Raw genomic sequence first — 17,367 nt, forward strand, 5'->3', positions numbered from 1 at the left:
TTTGACCGCGGGGCGGTGGAAGATCACGCGGCTGGTCGCGCCAGGCCGGGCGATGAAAAGCCCCGCGAACGGGCCGATTCAAGCTCCGCTCTATGATAATTGTCCACCAGGACGTATCCCTCCTCCAATCATCATCTCTCCTCCTCTCCTCTATCCTCCTCCTCTATCCTCAGTCCCACCCCCCTACGTCTGACCGACACCTCTGACCGACACCTCCCTCCTCCAATGATCACGCTGAATCATCATGGTCCCCCCCCCCACTGCCTGCTGAGCGACGTCTCTCTCGTCCAATCGGCGCCCTCGATCATCAGTCCCACCCTCACTGTCTCGCGGAAAACGGAGATTTTTAATAGCTTTTTTTAACCGAGTTTTAAAATACGGATTACAAAACATGGGGGGGGGGGGGAATCATCCCCCGCCTCTCAAAACATGGGGGGGATGTGTCCCCGCCCCCGGGATCTCCGCCCCTGCCAGCATCTCCAGTTCCTTCTTACGCAATTAGTCTAAATTCGGCCTCGCTAATATATAATTAATTCAGGAAAAAAATGTTTCTTCACGAAAATCCCAAAGTTGCTCGTAGCCATTCAAGTCCACGCCGAGCTTTTCTATCGAGTTATTTTTCCTGAAAAGAGGGCTTAAGCTTATGCACCATGATAAATGTAAAATGCCCTCTAAACACTTGTGTAGGAAGGAATTGCAGATGCTGAAGTAACTCAACTAGTCAGGTAGCATGTCTGGAGAAAAGGAATAGGTGGCATTTCGGGTCCAGACTCTTCTTCAAACTGAGCGTTTGGAGAAAGAGAAACGAGAGATATTGACGATATAGAAACATAGAAACATAGGAAATAGGTGCAGGAGTAGGCCATTCGGCCCTTCAATATGATCATGGCTGATCATCCAACTCAGTATCCTGTACCTGCCTTCTCTCCATACCCCCTGATCCCTTTTGCCACAAGGGCCACATCTAACTCCCTCTTAAATATAGCCAATGAACTGTCCTCAACTACCTTCTGTGGCAGAGAATTCCAGAGATTCACCACTCTCTGTGTGAAAATTTTTTTCCTCATCTCGGTCCTAAAAGATTTCCCCCTTATCCTTAAACTGTGACCCCTTGTTCTGGACTTCCCCAACATCGGGAACAATCTTCCTGCATCTAGCCTGTCCAACCCCTTAAGAATTTTGTAAGTTTCTATAAGATCCCCCCTCAATCTTCTAAATTCTAGCGAGTACAAGCCGAGTCTGTAGAGAGATATGGAACAAATGAAAAAAATGATACGCAAAACATAACGATGACCAAGTAAATGTGGAGCCCACAATGGTCCATTGTTGGCTTGCCTAGGTGATAACACGTTATACTGAAGTGACAATCAACAGGACGACAGTGCAATGAATGCAATGCAAGAATGTCATTGTCCTATCTGGGACACATGACAATAAACTCTCTTGACTTAGCTTGAGACTATACCACGACGGTGGGAGAGGGATGGAGAGAGAGGGGATGCAAGGATTACTTGAAATTAGATAAATCAATATTCCTGCCGCTGGGCTATACTGCCCAAGTGAAATATGAGGTGCTGTTCCTCCAATTTGCATTTGACCTTGCTCTGACCATGGAGGAAGCCCAGGACACTTTAACCTCCTTCCCATACTAACCTTTGTGTCCTATATAAAACATTGTTTGACAAATGACCTGGCCAAGCACCTTGATAGTAACGTCATCACGGATTTAGTTGTGCTGGACTTTTCTAAAGCATTAGAAGTCATCCCACACCAGAGACTACTTCGGAAGCTTGACTTCTATGGTATTCGTTCCAACACGAAACGATGGATTTCCAGTTTCCTGACAAAACGTCTTCAGCGTGTGTGTGTGAACGGAAACAGCTCCAATTGGCATCCAGTGTTGAGTGGTACACCACAGGGCACAGTATTTGGCCCACACCTATTTTTGCTTTACATAAATGACATCCATGAAAAAGTCGCAAGTACGACCAGACTTTTCGCTGATGATTGTTTGCTGTACTGTCCAATTAAGTCAGCTGATGATGAAGATGCTCTCCAAAAGGATCTCGATACTATGGTTGAGTGGTCACAACAATGGGGCATGCAGTTCAACCCTTCCAAATGTGAAACTATGCGTGTCACCAGAAAGAGGAATCCAGGCGAAACATCTTACAATATACTTGGTGCCACCCTTGAAGAATCCAAACAAACCAAGTATCTTGGCATCAAATTGCAGAATGATCTGCGTTGGAATGGTCAGACTCATCATGCAACGGTGAAAGCAACAGGTGCCCTAAACTTTCTGAGGCGCAACTTTCATCATTGTTCAACTTCTGTCAAGGAGAAGCTATACTTCACCCTCGTTAGACCTCATTTGGACTACGCAGTTGCAGCATGGGACCCATACACAAATAAAAACATTTCTTCCATCGAACGTGTCCAAAGACAGGCAGCTCGATTTGTTACTAACACCTATGAGAGAGAAGCGAGTGTCACCAAACTTCTGAATTCTCTGGGGTGGAACCCTCTCCAAGACAGACGTGAAGCTCACCATTTGACCTGTTTTTACAAAATGTTAAATGGTCAGCTCGACATAGACTACAAGACCTACACCAAACCCAAACCAATTAGGAGCAGACGAGGGCATTCGATCCAATTTGTGATCCCAGCTACAAAGACAGATGTGTACAGCAATTCGTTCTTCCCCCGCACAATTAAAGCATGGAATAATCTCCACCCAACTATAGTTACCCAACCAGATGCAACTAAATTTAAAGTAGCTCTTTCTTCCCAATAACCCTTTCTGGCTTAAGCCCTCCCTTCACCACCTCCAGTTTAAATTCCATTTGGAATATTTTGGAAGACCAAGAAACCAAGAACCAAGAAGTTTAACGCGTTATTTGAAGCCAAACAAATTAATGTCACCAATTTGGAATTAAATTCTGTCAGAGCAATTTGCACCTTTCTGGACTCTAGTGTTGAATTATCGAGTTTTAGGTAACTCACTTTCTCTGTTTCAGAAGTGACTATTTCTACAGTAAGTAGAAATTTCTACTGTATCTGTAATATTGGTTGAGTTTTCTTCTTTTAAAGTCAAGGATGTTTCATTGTCATATGTGCCGGCAACAGTACCTATGCTTTGCATTAGTACAACCTTTCGATGTCCTGAAAAGTGCATTCGAATCCTGAGGACTCCTCCACAATGACATGCTTGCCACTGTCATGGCAACTGTGAGCCGTTTCAAGTCAGATCAGGAGTGAAACATGGATGCGTGATTGCCCCAACACTGTTCACCATAGTCACATCATCCAGGATAACCTACCACCAGGAATCGAAATCGTCTGCAGAACAGATGGCAGACTTTTCAATCTTGCCCATCTCAAGTCCAAAACTAAGACATCTATGAGCTCCCTCATCGAGTTCCAATACGCAGACGACAACTGCGTTGCAGCTCTCACAGAATATCATCTGCAGCAGATCCTGACTGCCTTCAACAGTCCATACATGAAACTTGGACTTACCATCAACTCCAAGAAGACTCAGGTTATCTACCAATCATCACCAACTGAGACAAATCGGAAAGAACCGTCAATTCAACTTGGTGAAACAACCCTGGAAAATGCGGATCACTTTCAGTCCCTTGGAAGTCACCTCTCTTCCAATGTCGACCTTGATGACAAGACCCAACATCGTCTTAAGTGTGCTGGAACAGCTTTTGGACGTCTTCGAACGAGAGTCAAAATCGTGACATCCGAACAGACACCAAAATGTTAGTGTACAAAGCAGTGGAGATTCCAACGCTCCTGTATGCATCAGAACCCTGGACAACATACCAATGCCATCTGAAAACACTTGAAAAGTTCCATCAATTATGTCTTCGAAGCAGCTTAAATATCAGTTGGGAAGACAGAAGAACCAATGTCAGCGCGCTGAATGAAACGAAAACTTCTGGCATCAAAGCCTTCGTCATCAAGAACCAACTAAGATGGGTCAGTCATGTTGTTCGGATGGAAGACGATCGTCTACCAATGCAAACCTACTCCCAGCTTAAAGAAGGCAAACGGAAAAGAGGCGGACAAAAGAAGAGATTCACTGACGCCTTAAAAGCCAGCATGAAGAAATGTGAAATTGACATAGACAATTGGGAAACCAATGCCAAGGACAGGAAACTCTGATCATCCAAGAAGGAACAGTAACCTTCGAAGCCAAGAGATGCGCAGAATTAAAAGAAAAGAGAAGAAAACGGAAAGAGAGGCAGCAACAACCAAAGCCTGATCTGCCATCTGGAATTACCTGTCCTGAATGTCGAAGAACTTTCAAAACCAGGATTGGACTCATAAGCCACCTGGGAGTCCATAAAAACAACAGAACGTAGACCATCATCCTCGACCTCAAGGGATAGCCACGACAACCTGATCTGCTGCGTAGGTCCCATCACAACCTGATCTGCTGCTACTAAATCACAGTGGAAGATAGGAACTGTAGATGTTGATTTTTGCAAAAGGACGTAAAGTGCTGGAGAACTCAACTGGTGGCTTCCTTGGAGAAAATGGATTGGTAATGTTTTGGGTTGGGATCCTTCTTCAGACTGATGGTTAGGGGCTGGGGAGAGAAAGCGGGGTGAGAGTCAGAACACAGCGTGGTAATGGGTGGACACAGACAAGGTGGGTGGGCGTGCGTGGGGGGAGTTGATATGCAGATAGTTGGAGCAGCTGAAGAAGTATTTTGATGACAAGGGAAAAAATAATTGATAATTTTAAGGTGAGGGGGAAAGATTTAATAGGAACATGTGGGGCAACGTTTTAACACAAAGGATCGTTGGTTTATAGAGCGAGCTGCTGGAGCAGGTTGTTGAGGCGAGTACTATCGCAATGTTTTTTATTTTTTTTATTTTTTTTATTTTTTTTAATTAGAAGTACAGTAAATTACAGTAATACACATCACATATATCTTATTACATTTGTTGTACCACTTCGTTTTTCGAGCTTTAAAAAAGGTAGAAATAAAAGAAGTAAGGAAAGTGAGCAAGAATCGTGAAGGTGCAGGAAAGTGTTGGGAGAAGAAAGCCCCTTGGGGAAGAAATTAGGGAAGGAAGTAAAGAAAGGAAATAAGACCCTAGAAAGAAAAGAAAAAAAAAGGAAAAACAATCGCTCTATTGTAACACAAAACTCCGCAAAAAAGGATATACCAACCGTGTTTAAAAAAAATAATTTATTTTATACCCCCCGTTACCAGATCCTGGTACCATTTATATTTTAAATTACTATTGCACCTTATGCTTGTAATAGTTCCATAAATGCAGACCACGTCTTTTGGAAGTGGTCTGCTTTGCCTGCTAGGAGGAGTCTCATCTCTTCCAAGTGTAGTGTTTCGAACATGTTTGAAATCCACATTTTTATTGTTGGTATTGGAGCATTTTTCCAAAATTTGAGTATATGCTTTTTTCCCATTATTAGCCCGTAATTAAGTAAGTTCTTTTGAAACACGTTTAATTCGGGGTTACCTTCCGATATTCCAAAAATGATCCATTCTGCTTTTGGTACAAGTTTTATTTTAAATAATTTTGTGAAGATTTCAAATATTTCGTTCCAGAATTTTTGAATTTTTATACAGAAAACAAAAGAGTGCGCTATGGTAGCTTCTTGTGACTGACATTTATCACAAATGGGTGAGACATTGGGGAAAAGTTTATTTATTTTAGTTTTTGAATAATATAGTCTATGTAATGTTTTATATTGAATTAGAGTATGTCGTACGTTGATCGAGCATTTATGCACATATAGTAAGTGTTTATCCCAGCTCTCTTTTGAAATTTTTATAGCTAGTTCTTGTTCCCAGTCTCTTCTAATACCATCGGTTGTAGGTATTTCTATATTTAAAATAATGTTGTATAAGTATGATATTAGATTTGCTGATTCAGCCTTTGTCTTCATGGCTTCATCCAATAAGTCTGGGGGCATGTTATGATAGTCTTTTGTGTATTTTTTCAGATAGTCACGGATTTGAAGATATTTAAAATATTGATTATTTTTCAAATTATATTTCAGTTGTAATTGTTGAAATGATAATAATTTTCCTAATTCATACAAGTCTCCGAGCGTTTTGATTCCCATTCTTTCCCATTGTGTAAATGATTTATCTATAATTGAAGGTTTAAACGACGGGTTATTGACTATTGGCATTAAAAGAGATAGATTTCTTAATTTTAGATTCTGTTTTATTTGTTTCCAAGTTCTAATTGTGCTATGTATCATTGGATTTTTATTATAATTTTTGTTATTCAGATTCATTGGTGAGAGGAGAGTCGCTCCTGTATTACACGGAGAGCAGTCCTCTCTCTCCATTACAATCCAGTCCACCTGCTGGGCAGAGTTGTCCAGCAGGTGAATCATATTTTTAATATTTACTGTCCAATTATAGTACATAAAGTTAGGGAGCGCTAGATCACCCATCTCTTTTGGTTTACTAAGGTGTGCTCTTTGTATTCTGTGGGATTTGTAATCCCATATAAAATTTGTAATGTCTGAGTCTAGTTTTTTGAAAAACTTTTTTGGAAGATATATTGGAATTGATTGAAATAAATATAGGATTTGTGGTAAAAAGATCATTTTTATAGCATTTATTCGACCTATTAAAGACATCGGGAGCGTTTTCCAGAATTTAATTAAATTATTTAGTTTCTTAAGTAAGGGGCTATAATTGGAATTAAACATAGCGTGATAATTTCTAGTGATTTCAATTCCTAAATATTTAAATTTTTCTGTGGCTATTTTAAAGGGGAATTTCAAGAGATATGTTGAGTCTTTTGGTTTTATCGACATAATTTCACTTTTGTTCCAGTTTATTCTGTATCCTGAGAAAGATCCAAAGTCCTCAATTAGATTTAATATGTTTGGTATACTGATTTGGGGTTTTGTGATATACAGTAATACATCGTCTGCGTATAAGGATATTTTGTTATTTGAATATTTTGTATTATAACCGTAAATATCCGGGTGTGTTCTAATTTTTTCAGCTAAAGGATCAATTACCAGAGCAAATAACAGCGGTGATAATGAACATCCTTGTCTATTGCCCCTTGTTAATTGGAATTTCGTAGATAGTATATTATTAGTTAATATTCTAGCCGTGGGTTTGTTATATAATAATTTTATCCATGCGATGAAGCTCTCTCCCATTTGAAATTTTTGCAATACTTTAATTTTTTATTTTTTTTTTTCATTTAACCTTTATTTAACCAGGATAAGTCTCATTGAGATTAAAAATCTCTTTTACAAGAGAGTCCTGGCCAAGACAGGCAGCAGTACAGTTCCACAGTTACAGACAATAATTTAAAAAAAAAACAACATATAATCATATAATCCCATTCTACTTGATCAAACGCTTTTTCTGCATCCAATGAAATGATAGATAACTCTTGTTCTTGAGGTTTGTGAGAGTGCATTATGTTAAACAGACGTCTCAGGTTATTAAATGAATGTCTCTTAGGTATAAATCCCGTTTGATCCTCATTTATTAATTTACTGACATATTGACTTAGTCTTCTAGCTAGTGTTTTCGCTAATATTTTTTGATCCGTATTTAACAAAGCAATAGCTCTATATGAGCCTGGTTCTTCTATATCTTTATCTTTTTTAAGTATTAATGTGATCGTTGATTCTGCTAGTGTTTCAGGTAAGATTTGTTCTTTAAAAGCGTATGTATACATTTTCTGTAGACGTGGTGTAACTATGTCGTAAAAACATTTAATAAATTCATTACTGAATCCGTCTGGTCCTGGTGTTTTTCCATTCTTAAGGGTGTTTATTGTGTCTTCTATTTCCTTAGCTGTAATTTGTGCTCCCAGTTCCTCTTGTTCCTTCAATTCTAGTTTTGGAAGGTTACAATTGTCCAAGAATTCTGAAACTTTATTATTGTCTATTAGCGTTTTCGATGTGTATAAATTCTTGTAATATTGAGCAAATCTTTTATTGATATCATTAGGTAGTGTTAATAATTCCCCTCTATCTGATTTAATCTTTAAAATTGCATGATCTTTTTCCCGTTTTTTCAGTTGGCGTGCCAAAAGTTTATGGGGTTTATCCCCAAATTCGAAATGTTCTTGTTTTGTAATTTGGAATAATCTTATAATCTTCTCTGATAATAATTTATTTAGCTTAAATTTCAGTATTAAAATTTTATTATGTTTATCCATAGTCTTTAGCAGTATCTATATCTAGTTGTCTGATTTGTTCTTCTAATTGTCTTTGTTCATTCTTATTCTTTTGTTTTGAAAAGCTTGATACGAGATAATGACCACTAATAAATGCTTTGAAGGATTCCCATAATAAAGTGGGCGATATATCTGGTGTATCATTTGTCTCAAAAAATAGGTCCATCTGTTTTTTTAGATATATATACCCTTGTGGGTCTTTCAGAATTTGCGAGTTAAACCTCCAGAACGATTTGTTCGTAGACATTCCTTCCAATTTTAAAACGAAAGTTAGCGGGGAGTGATCTGAAATCGTATTGGTGTGATATTTAGGGTTCATAGTATAAGGGATTAGTTTTGTATCCACTAGGAAGTAGTCTATACGTGAGTATGTTTTATGTACCATTGAATAAAACGAGTATTCCCTTCCAGTCGGATTCGCGATCCTCCAGACGTCTGCTATATTTGTATTTTTTATATATGTATTTAAGAGTTCACTAGTTTTAGATTTCATATTACCTCTTTATTTTTGCATCGATTTATCTAAGTACGGATCTAAAACACAGTTGAAGTCTCCTCCAATTATAACATTTTGGTAGTTAAATTCTGCGATTGTATTCAGGATTTTATTAAAAATTGAGGATTATCAAAATTGGGCGCATATATGTTTACCAAAGTGATTGGCGTAGCATGGATCTCTCCTGTAACTATAAGATATCTCCCTTCCTTATCTGATATAATGTTCTTTGATTTGAATGGTATTCCTTTGCGAATAATAATTGCGGTGCCTCTGGATTTCGAAGTATATGAGGAGTGAAATGTTTGGCCTATCCAATTCGCCCTCAATCTCGTCTGATCTTGATGTTTAAGGTGCGTTTCTTGTAGAAAAGTAATGTCCGTGTTATATGATTTCAACTGAGCTAGTATTTTGCCCCTTTTAATTAGTTCATTAATACCCCTTATATTCCAGCTACACAGTGTGATTCCTCCCATTTTCTTTTGTTTATCATCTTGCATTTTCTCTGATGCAATGAAACATTTGGACAGGTACATGAATGGGATAGGTTTAGAGGGATATGGGCCTAATGCAGGCAGGTGTGACTAGTGTAGATGGGGCATATTGTTCAGCGTGGGCAGGTTGGACCGAATAGCCTGTTTCCATACTGTATGACTGAATTTTAAATTTAAATGCACTGTCATGCATCTCATGTCGTAGGTTTAAATCTGCCATTTTGCATCAGATTTCCATTCTAGAATCCTACAATGAGCAATCCATGTGCATTTGTGCTTTCCTTATACCAAATTATAATGCTTGAATTTTCTGTTTTATTCTGCTGAATTTCTCAAGGGAGGCATGCTGGCACAGCGTCAGAGTTGCTGCCTTATGCCCCTGTCCCACTTAGGAAACCTGAACGGAAACCTCTGGAGACTTTACGCCCCACCCAAGGTTTCCGTGCGGTTCCTGGAGGTTTCAGGTGGTTACCGGAGGTTGCAGGTAGTGGAAGCAGGTAGGGAGACTGACAAAAACCTCCAGGAACCGCACGGAAACCTTGGGTGGGGCGCAAAGTCTCCAGAGGTTTCTGTTCAGGTTTCCTAGTGGGACAGGGGCATTACAGCGCCAGACACCCTGGATTGACCCTGACTACAAGTGCTGTTTGTACGAAATTTGCATGTTCTCCCCGTGACCTGCGTGGGTTTTCTCCGGGAGCTCCGGTTTCCTCCCAAAGACGTACAGGTTTGTAGCTTAATTGTCTTGGTATAATTGTAAATTGTCCCAAGTGTGTGTAGGATGGTGTTAGTGTGCGGGGATTGCAAGTCGATGGGCTGAAGGGCCTGTTTCCGTGCAGTATCTCTAACCTAAACTAAACCAAACTAGACACATATACATTTGAATTAGAAACAAGGAACTGCAGATGCTGCTTTGTGAGGAAATGTAACTGTCAACAGTTGAAGAGATAGTGCTCCAGGATTTCCTGACAGCTTTCATATTAGTAATGGTTCCACAGTTGACACTATTATATGAAATTCCAGTAAAGTATTATGTAAATCACTCTTATCATGTTGTAAATTACATCCTAATTGGTAAAACCTTTTGAGCTATTCTTTAGTCCTTGTTCAAAACAGTATGCAAAGATCATTCTCGTTCCTCAATTCAGCAATTGAAAATATAATCCTCAATCTTAAATTTCCTAAATTGATGCCTGTTTCCCCACTAGTAAGATAAGTAAAAATACAGGATTCTATTACTCTATTATCCTTTGACTCGAGAAAAAATGTTTGTCTTGTTTCTTTCTTCTGATTCCACAAGTATGTTTGTATAAAACATCCCTGAGAATAGTTGTTCAATTTTAAAAATATATATAAATTATCCCATAAATGTGCACATAACTATGCGTTGGTAAAACATTTCGAACATAGAATAGGACAGCGCGGGAAATGATTAAACTGATCTCATCCGCCTGTACATGATCCATATCCCTCTATTCTTTACACTTACACATGCCTATCTAAAAGCCTCTTAAGCACCACAATCGCATCTGCCTCCACCACCACCCCTGGCAATGCGTTCCAGGTCCCCACCATTGTGTAAAGAAACTTGCCTTGCACATCTCCATTAAACGTCCCCCCTCTCACATTATAGCTATGTCCTTTCATGTTGGACATTTCTACCCTGGGAAAAAGATTCTGGCCGTCTACCCTATCTATGTCTCTCATCATTTCATATACTTAGACCAAGTCTCCCCCCCAACCTCCAATGTTTCAGAGAAAACAATCCAAGTTTATCCAAACCCCTTTAATCTAGGGAGCATTCTGGTAAATCCACCCTTGCCAAAGCTTCCACATCCTTACTGTAATGGAGCGATCTGAACTGTAATACTCCAAATGCGGCCTAACCAAAGTCTTTGAGCTCCATCATGACTTCCTGACTCTCATACACAATGTCCCTAGCAATGAAGACAAACATACCATGCAGTTTCGATTAGTTTAGAGATACAGCGACCTTCGGCCCACCGAGTTTACAGAAGCCAATTAATCTGCAAACCTGTACGCCTTTGGAGTGTGGGAGGAAACCGGAGCACCTGGAGAAAATCCACGCAGTCATGTGGAGAACTGTGAACATGTAGCTAAGATCGAACCCAGGTCTCTATCACTAGCGCTGTGCTGCCTCAGGCACCACCATGCCGCCCCATATGCCTTCTTTACCACCCTATCTACTTGTGCTGCCACCTTCAGTGAGCTATGAGCTTGGACTCCAAGATCCCTCTGCACATCAATGCTGTTAAAGGTCTTGCCATTCATTAACCATACACTCTCTCCTTGCATTCAACCTCCCAAAGCGTAACACCTCACACTTGCTCGGATTAAACTCCATCAGTCATTTCTCTGTCCTTTCTACAGCTGATCTATATCCTGCTGTGTCTTCTGAAAGCCTTCTTCACTGCCACTCATCAGCAAACTTACTCACTGACTCATCCACATTTATGTTCAAATCATTTGTATATACCACAAATAGCAGATTCCCAGCACAGATCCCTGCAGACCTCTACTGGTCACAGATCTCCAGCCAGAATATCTTCCGACCACCACAACCCTTTTTTCTTCTATGAATAAGCTATAGAATACTCTGTCTTAAGTGACAGTTCTGAATCCATAGGATCAGGTTCCACATGGTAGGCTCTGGAAGGTTAGATTGCATGGGATCCAAGCAGAGCTTGCCAACTGGATGGACAATTGGCTTAATGGAAGGAAGCAGAGGGTAACGGTGGAAGGTTGTTTTTCGGATTGGAGGTCCATGACTTTGGTGACAAAGAACAGCAGATGCTGTTTAATACACAAAAGAACACAAAGTACTGGAGTAACTCAGTGTGTCAGGCAGCATCTCTGGAGAACATGTGCGTTTCAGGTCGGGACCCTTCTTCAGTGATTCAGTCTGCTGAGCTACTCCAGCACTTTGTGCATTTCATCTTAAAACTAGACACTGATGCCGCAGGTCTGCACCAGCGAGCCCTTCTTTACCACCTGCCGCATGGTCCGGTTGACATGACTGTTGTTGTAGTTCCTGTAGTAGCCCTTGGGGACAACATATCTTTCGGCCAAGCCGCCACTCCGTCACCTTCCTTCCAACTATGTCCTCTTCCCGTTTATTCGCTGCCTCCTCCTCCTTCTCCCATTGCTTTGTCCACTCCGCCACTCCCTCCTCCACCACCATCTCCTCCTCCTCCTTCTCACCTGCAGTCACCGACATGTTCCAAGGTGGATTGTGTTGGCGATTCCAAGGAGGAGGAGGTGGCAATGGAGGGGGTGAAAGGCCGAGTGGACAAAGTGATGACCAACAGGAAGCAACAACAGCTAGTGAGAGGGGAGGGAGCCCACGGTGCTCGAGCACGTCCCATCGGTGGCAGTGATCTGAAGAAAGTGCTGACAGCCAGGGGCTACATTGTGATCTGCAACAATAGCTGCATCAAATGGACAGTGTGGCAGCTGGTGAAGAAGGGCTCGCTGGTGAGAATTGAAAGCCAAAGATGGTATCAGCTGTGTCGGTAGCGCTGTCCCTATAACCAAAATTTGTAAATGGTCCATTAAAATGAGGATATACCCACATATCCCAAAACTCATTTTTTAATTATGGGTTAATAACAGCAAAAAAACTCATACTTAAATTTTGGAAAAATGCTATTATACCAACGCTTAAAATGTGGATTAGAAATATGTTGGACACAGCACACCTTGAAGAAATGAGACTCCTCCTAATAGATAAACAAGACCAATTCTTAACGAGTTGGTCTCCATTTATTGATTTATTGGATTCATGTGGTGCAACTGTATCATAAAAAGCAAATGTGTCAGGTACGGGTGAAAGATGATCAACAATATAAAAACTCATCTCCTAGCATCTATTTGCTAATCTCTCTCCTGCTCTCTCTTCTTTCTTATTTCTCCTCCTCACTATCTCTCTTTTTTTTGTACACACTACACTTTTCTCTATTCTCTACTATCTCTTTCTTTCTTATTTCTCTCTTTAAAAAAAAAAAAATGAAGTTGTACAGAGAAATTTTTTTTTTAAATGAAGATTTACTTTTTTCATCCTGGGAAAAAGGTTCTGACCTTTACGCTATCAATGTCTTTGATAATTTTTAATACTTTTATCTGTCTCCCCACAACCTCCAGAATTCCAGAGAAAACAATCCAAAGCTGTCCAAACTCGAACAGGGTAAAACTCTATCTGTCATTTCTCCATCCATTTCTGCTGCTGATCTACATGCATTGTATCTTCTGGCAGCATTCATCGCTGTCTGCAACTCCTGCAATTTTTGGTGTAGTCAGCAAACTTACTCGCCAAACCCATCTACATTTACATCTAGGTAATTTACATATATCACAAGCAGCAGAGGTCTCAGCACAGATCCCTGCAGAACTCCACTGGTCACACACCTCCAGCCAGAATCTCTAACATTCACCACAACCTTTGTTCCTATGAATAAGCCAGTTATGAATCCTGATGACCAAGCCATCAAGAATCCCGAACGGTAATCTTCTACATTATGTATCAATCATTTATAAATCAAAGCCTCATTAACTCGTGTATACAACATCTACCACCCTAATTTCAACAATCTCCTTTGTCACCTCCTCAAAATACTCAATCGTTACTGAGACACGACTTACCACGTACAAAGCTGTGGTGGCTATCCCTAGTTCGCCTATTCTCTTCCAAATGGGAGTAAAACCTATCTCAAAGAATTTTCACCAAGAGTTTCCCTACCACTGACGGGTGGCTCAGCCCGCCTATAGTTTCCTGGATTCTCTCTTCATCCTTTCGTTAACAAAGGAAAGCAATGGCCTCTCTCCAGTCCTCCATGGCCTTGCCTGTAACTAGAGAAGAAACAAATATCTTCATCATGGCCCTGCAATCTCCTTTCTTGTCTCCCTCAATACCTGGGATAGATCCCATCGGGGCCTGAGGACTTATCCACCTCAGTGTCCTTCAAGAGCCTCAGCACCACTTCCTTCACAATGTCAAACTGTCCTAGATTATTTGTATTCTCCAAATTGTTCACTATCCTCAAAGTCCTTCTCTTCGGTGATTGCAGTTGTAAAGTACTTGTTCAGTAGCTCACCTATATCCTCTGACACCAAGCATAGATTCTCTCCTTTATCCTGGAGCGGTCCTACCTTCTTCCTGGCTATCCTCTTATTTGTAACATACGTACTAAAAGGCTTGGGATTTTCCTTAATCCGAATTGCTAATGACATTTTATGGCCCCTTTTGGCCCTTCTGATCACCCATTTGAGTTCTACGTGCTTTATAAGCCCTGTCTGATGCCATCTTCTTAAACGTGACGTTCCAATAAGAAGGAGGGATAAGCATGGCAAGGAAGGGAACCTTGGATGACCAAAGAGGTAGTAAACTTGGTCAAAATGAAAATGGAAGCAAATGTAAGGCTAAAGAAGATTAAATCAGACAGGGCCTTTGAGGAATATAAAGTAAGTAAGAAAGGTGACGTTTCAGGTCGAGACCCTTCTTCAGACTGAGAGTCGGGGAAAGGGAAACAACACAGATATAGACGGTGATGTAGAGAGATATAGAAAGAGAGAGAGAGAGAGAGAGAGAGAGAGAGAGCCGAGAGACTGAGGAGCAGAGAGAAGAGGAGCGGAGAGAGAGAGAGAGACGAGGAGAGGGAGAGAGAGAGAGAGACGAGGAGAGAGAGAGAGAGAGAGAGACGAGGAGAGAGAGAGAGAGAGAGAGACGAGGAGAGAGAGAGAGAGAGAGAGAGAGAGAGAGAGAGGAGAGAGAGAGAGAGAGAGAGAGAGAGAGAGAGAGAGAGAGAGAGAGAGAGAGAGAGAGAGACACACACACACAGCAGGGGTTACTTGAGGTTAGAGAAATCAATATTCATATTTTATTTTATTTTTATTTTTTTATTTTTTGTATGGCTTTGTAAATATTTGATCAGTGTTCAAATGTAAATAATTTGGTGTACATATAGTGGCTGGTGTACATATGGTGTACATATAGCTGCTAAATTTGTATAAGATAATTACAAGCAGTTGAATAAGGGGTGGGAATTAATAAGCTTTGGCTTCTTCCTGCTCCTTTTCGGACACATATGATTTCATTTATTTATAGATATTGTTTATGACACTTTATAAATATTTTTGTTTTGTATGCTGTTTCACATTTGCTTTTTATTCTTTTATTCTGTTCGAAATTTAAAAAATAAAAAATAAAAAAAAATAAAAACCATTGGGTTTTATGCTGCCCAAGTGAAATATGAGATGTTCTTCCCATTTGAATTTGGCCTCACTCTGACAATGGAGGAGGCCTAGGACGGAAAGGTCAGTGTGGGAATGGGAATGGGAAGAGGAATTAAAGTGTTTGGCAATCGGGAGATCAGGTAGGTTCAGGCGGACTGACCGAAGGTGTTCAGCGAAACGATCGCCCAGTCTCTGTCTGGTCTCGCTGATGTATAAGTCCACGTCGTTAACAACGGATGTAGATGAGGTTGGAGGAGGTGCAAGTGAACCTCAGCCAAACCTGAAAGGGCTGTTGGGGTCTCTGGACAGAGTCGAGGGTGGAGGTATAGGTCCTGCATCTCCTGTGGTTGCAGGGGAAGGTATCTGAGGAGGGGGTGGTTTAGGTAGGAAGGGATGAGTTCACCAGGGAGTTGCGGAGGGAACGGTCTCTGTGGAAGGCGAAAAGGGCTGGAGATGGGAAGATGTGACTGGCGGTGGTATCCTGTTGGAGGTGGCAAAAAATTTGGAGGATTATGTTGTATGCAACGGATGATTGGGTTAAAGGACTAGGGGGATTCTCCCTTTTGCGAGTAGGGGGAGAGGGAGGGAGCAAGGATGGGGCTGTCTATGAAGACGTTTGAAGAATGGTTATAACCCGAAACGTTACCGATTCCTTTTCTGCAGAGATGCTGTCTGACCCACTGAGTTACTCCAGCTTTTTGTGACAGAGAGGAATGCTTTTAGAAGATACTAGCTATAGCAATGGGCAGAGAAATGGCAGATGGAGTTTAACAAGATCCTTCACAGCATTGATGTGCAGAGAGATCTTGGAGTTCAAGTTCATAGCTCACTGAAGGTGGCAGCACAAGTAGATAGGGTGGTGCTTGTCTTCATTACTAGGGGGCTTTGAATGTAATAGTCAGGTTGCAGCTCTATAGGACTTTGGTTAGGCTGCAGATTTGGAGTATTGCGTGCAGTTCTGGTCCCCTCATTATGGGAAAGATGCAGAGGCTTTTGAGAGGGTGCAGAGGAGGTTTACCAGAATGCTGTGTGGATTGGAGGGTTTCAGCTACAGGGAGAGTTTGGATTAACTTGAATTGTTTTCTCTGGAAAGTCAGAAGTTGCGTTTGTAGAAGTGTAGAAAATTATGAGATGCATAGATAGGTGAGACGGTCAGAACCATTTTCAATGGTGGAAATGTTCAATGCTAGAGGGCATAGCTATAAGCTGAGAGGGAGAAAGTATAATGGAGATGAACGAGGCAAGTCGTCTATTCTGAAAAGTAGTGGGGGCCTGGAACAAGGCAGGCACGGTTTATTGATTGGGGACGATCAGCCATGATCACAATGAATGGCCGTGGATTCAATGAATGGCTCGAAGGGCCGAATGGCCTCCTCCCGCACCTTTCTATGTTTCTATGTTTCTACGCCACGGGTGGTGGTGAAGGCAGATACGATTGTAGTATTTAAGAGGCGTTTGGATTCGCACATAGAAGTTCAGGGAATAGTGGGATATGGATCATGTACAGGCAGATCAGATCAGTACAACTTGACATAATGTTCGACACAAACATGTTGGCCGCAGGGTTTGTTTCTGTGCTGTACTGTTCTATGTTCTATAAAGTGGAATGTGCAAGCACATCTTGGTCGGCATGGGCAGGTTAAGCCAAAGGGCCTGTTTCCAAACTGACTCCATGGCTTTGTGTAGCCAAAATTATACTGAGGGCTTGTACACATGAAATAGGAAGAATGTTTATCTCTGGTAGTGTTGGATTTGTTTCAAGCCCTTATCAAAAAACAAAACAAAAAACAATTCACTTTTGTATTTGTTGCAAAGCATCTATCTATCTATCTATCTATCTATCTATCTATCTATCTATCTATCTATCTATCTATCTATCTATCTATCTATCTATCTATCTATCTATCTATCTATCTAT

Source organism: Amblyraja radiata, chromosome 4 (genome assembly GCF_010909765.2).
Source record: "Amblyraja radiata isolate CabotCenter1 chromosome 4, sAmbRad1.1.pri, whole genome shotgun sequence".
In the NCBI taxonomy this organism is placed as follows: domain Eukaryota; kingdom Metazoa; phylum Chordata; class Chondrichthyes; order Rajiformes; family Rajidae; genus Amblyraja; species Amblyraja radiata.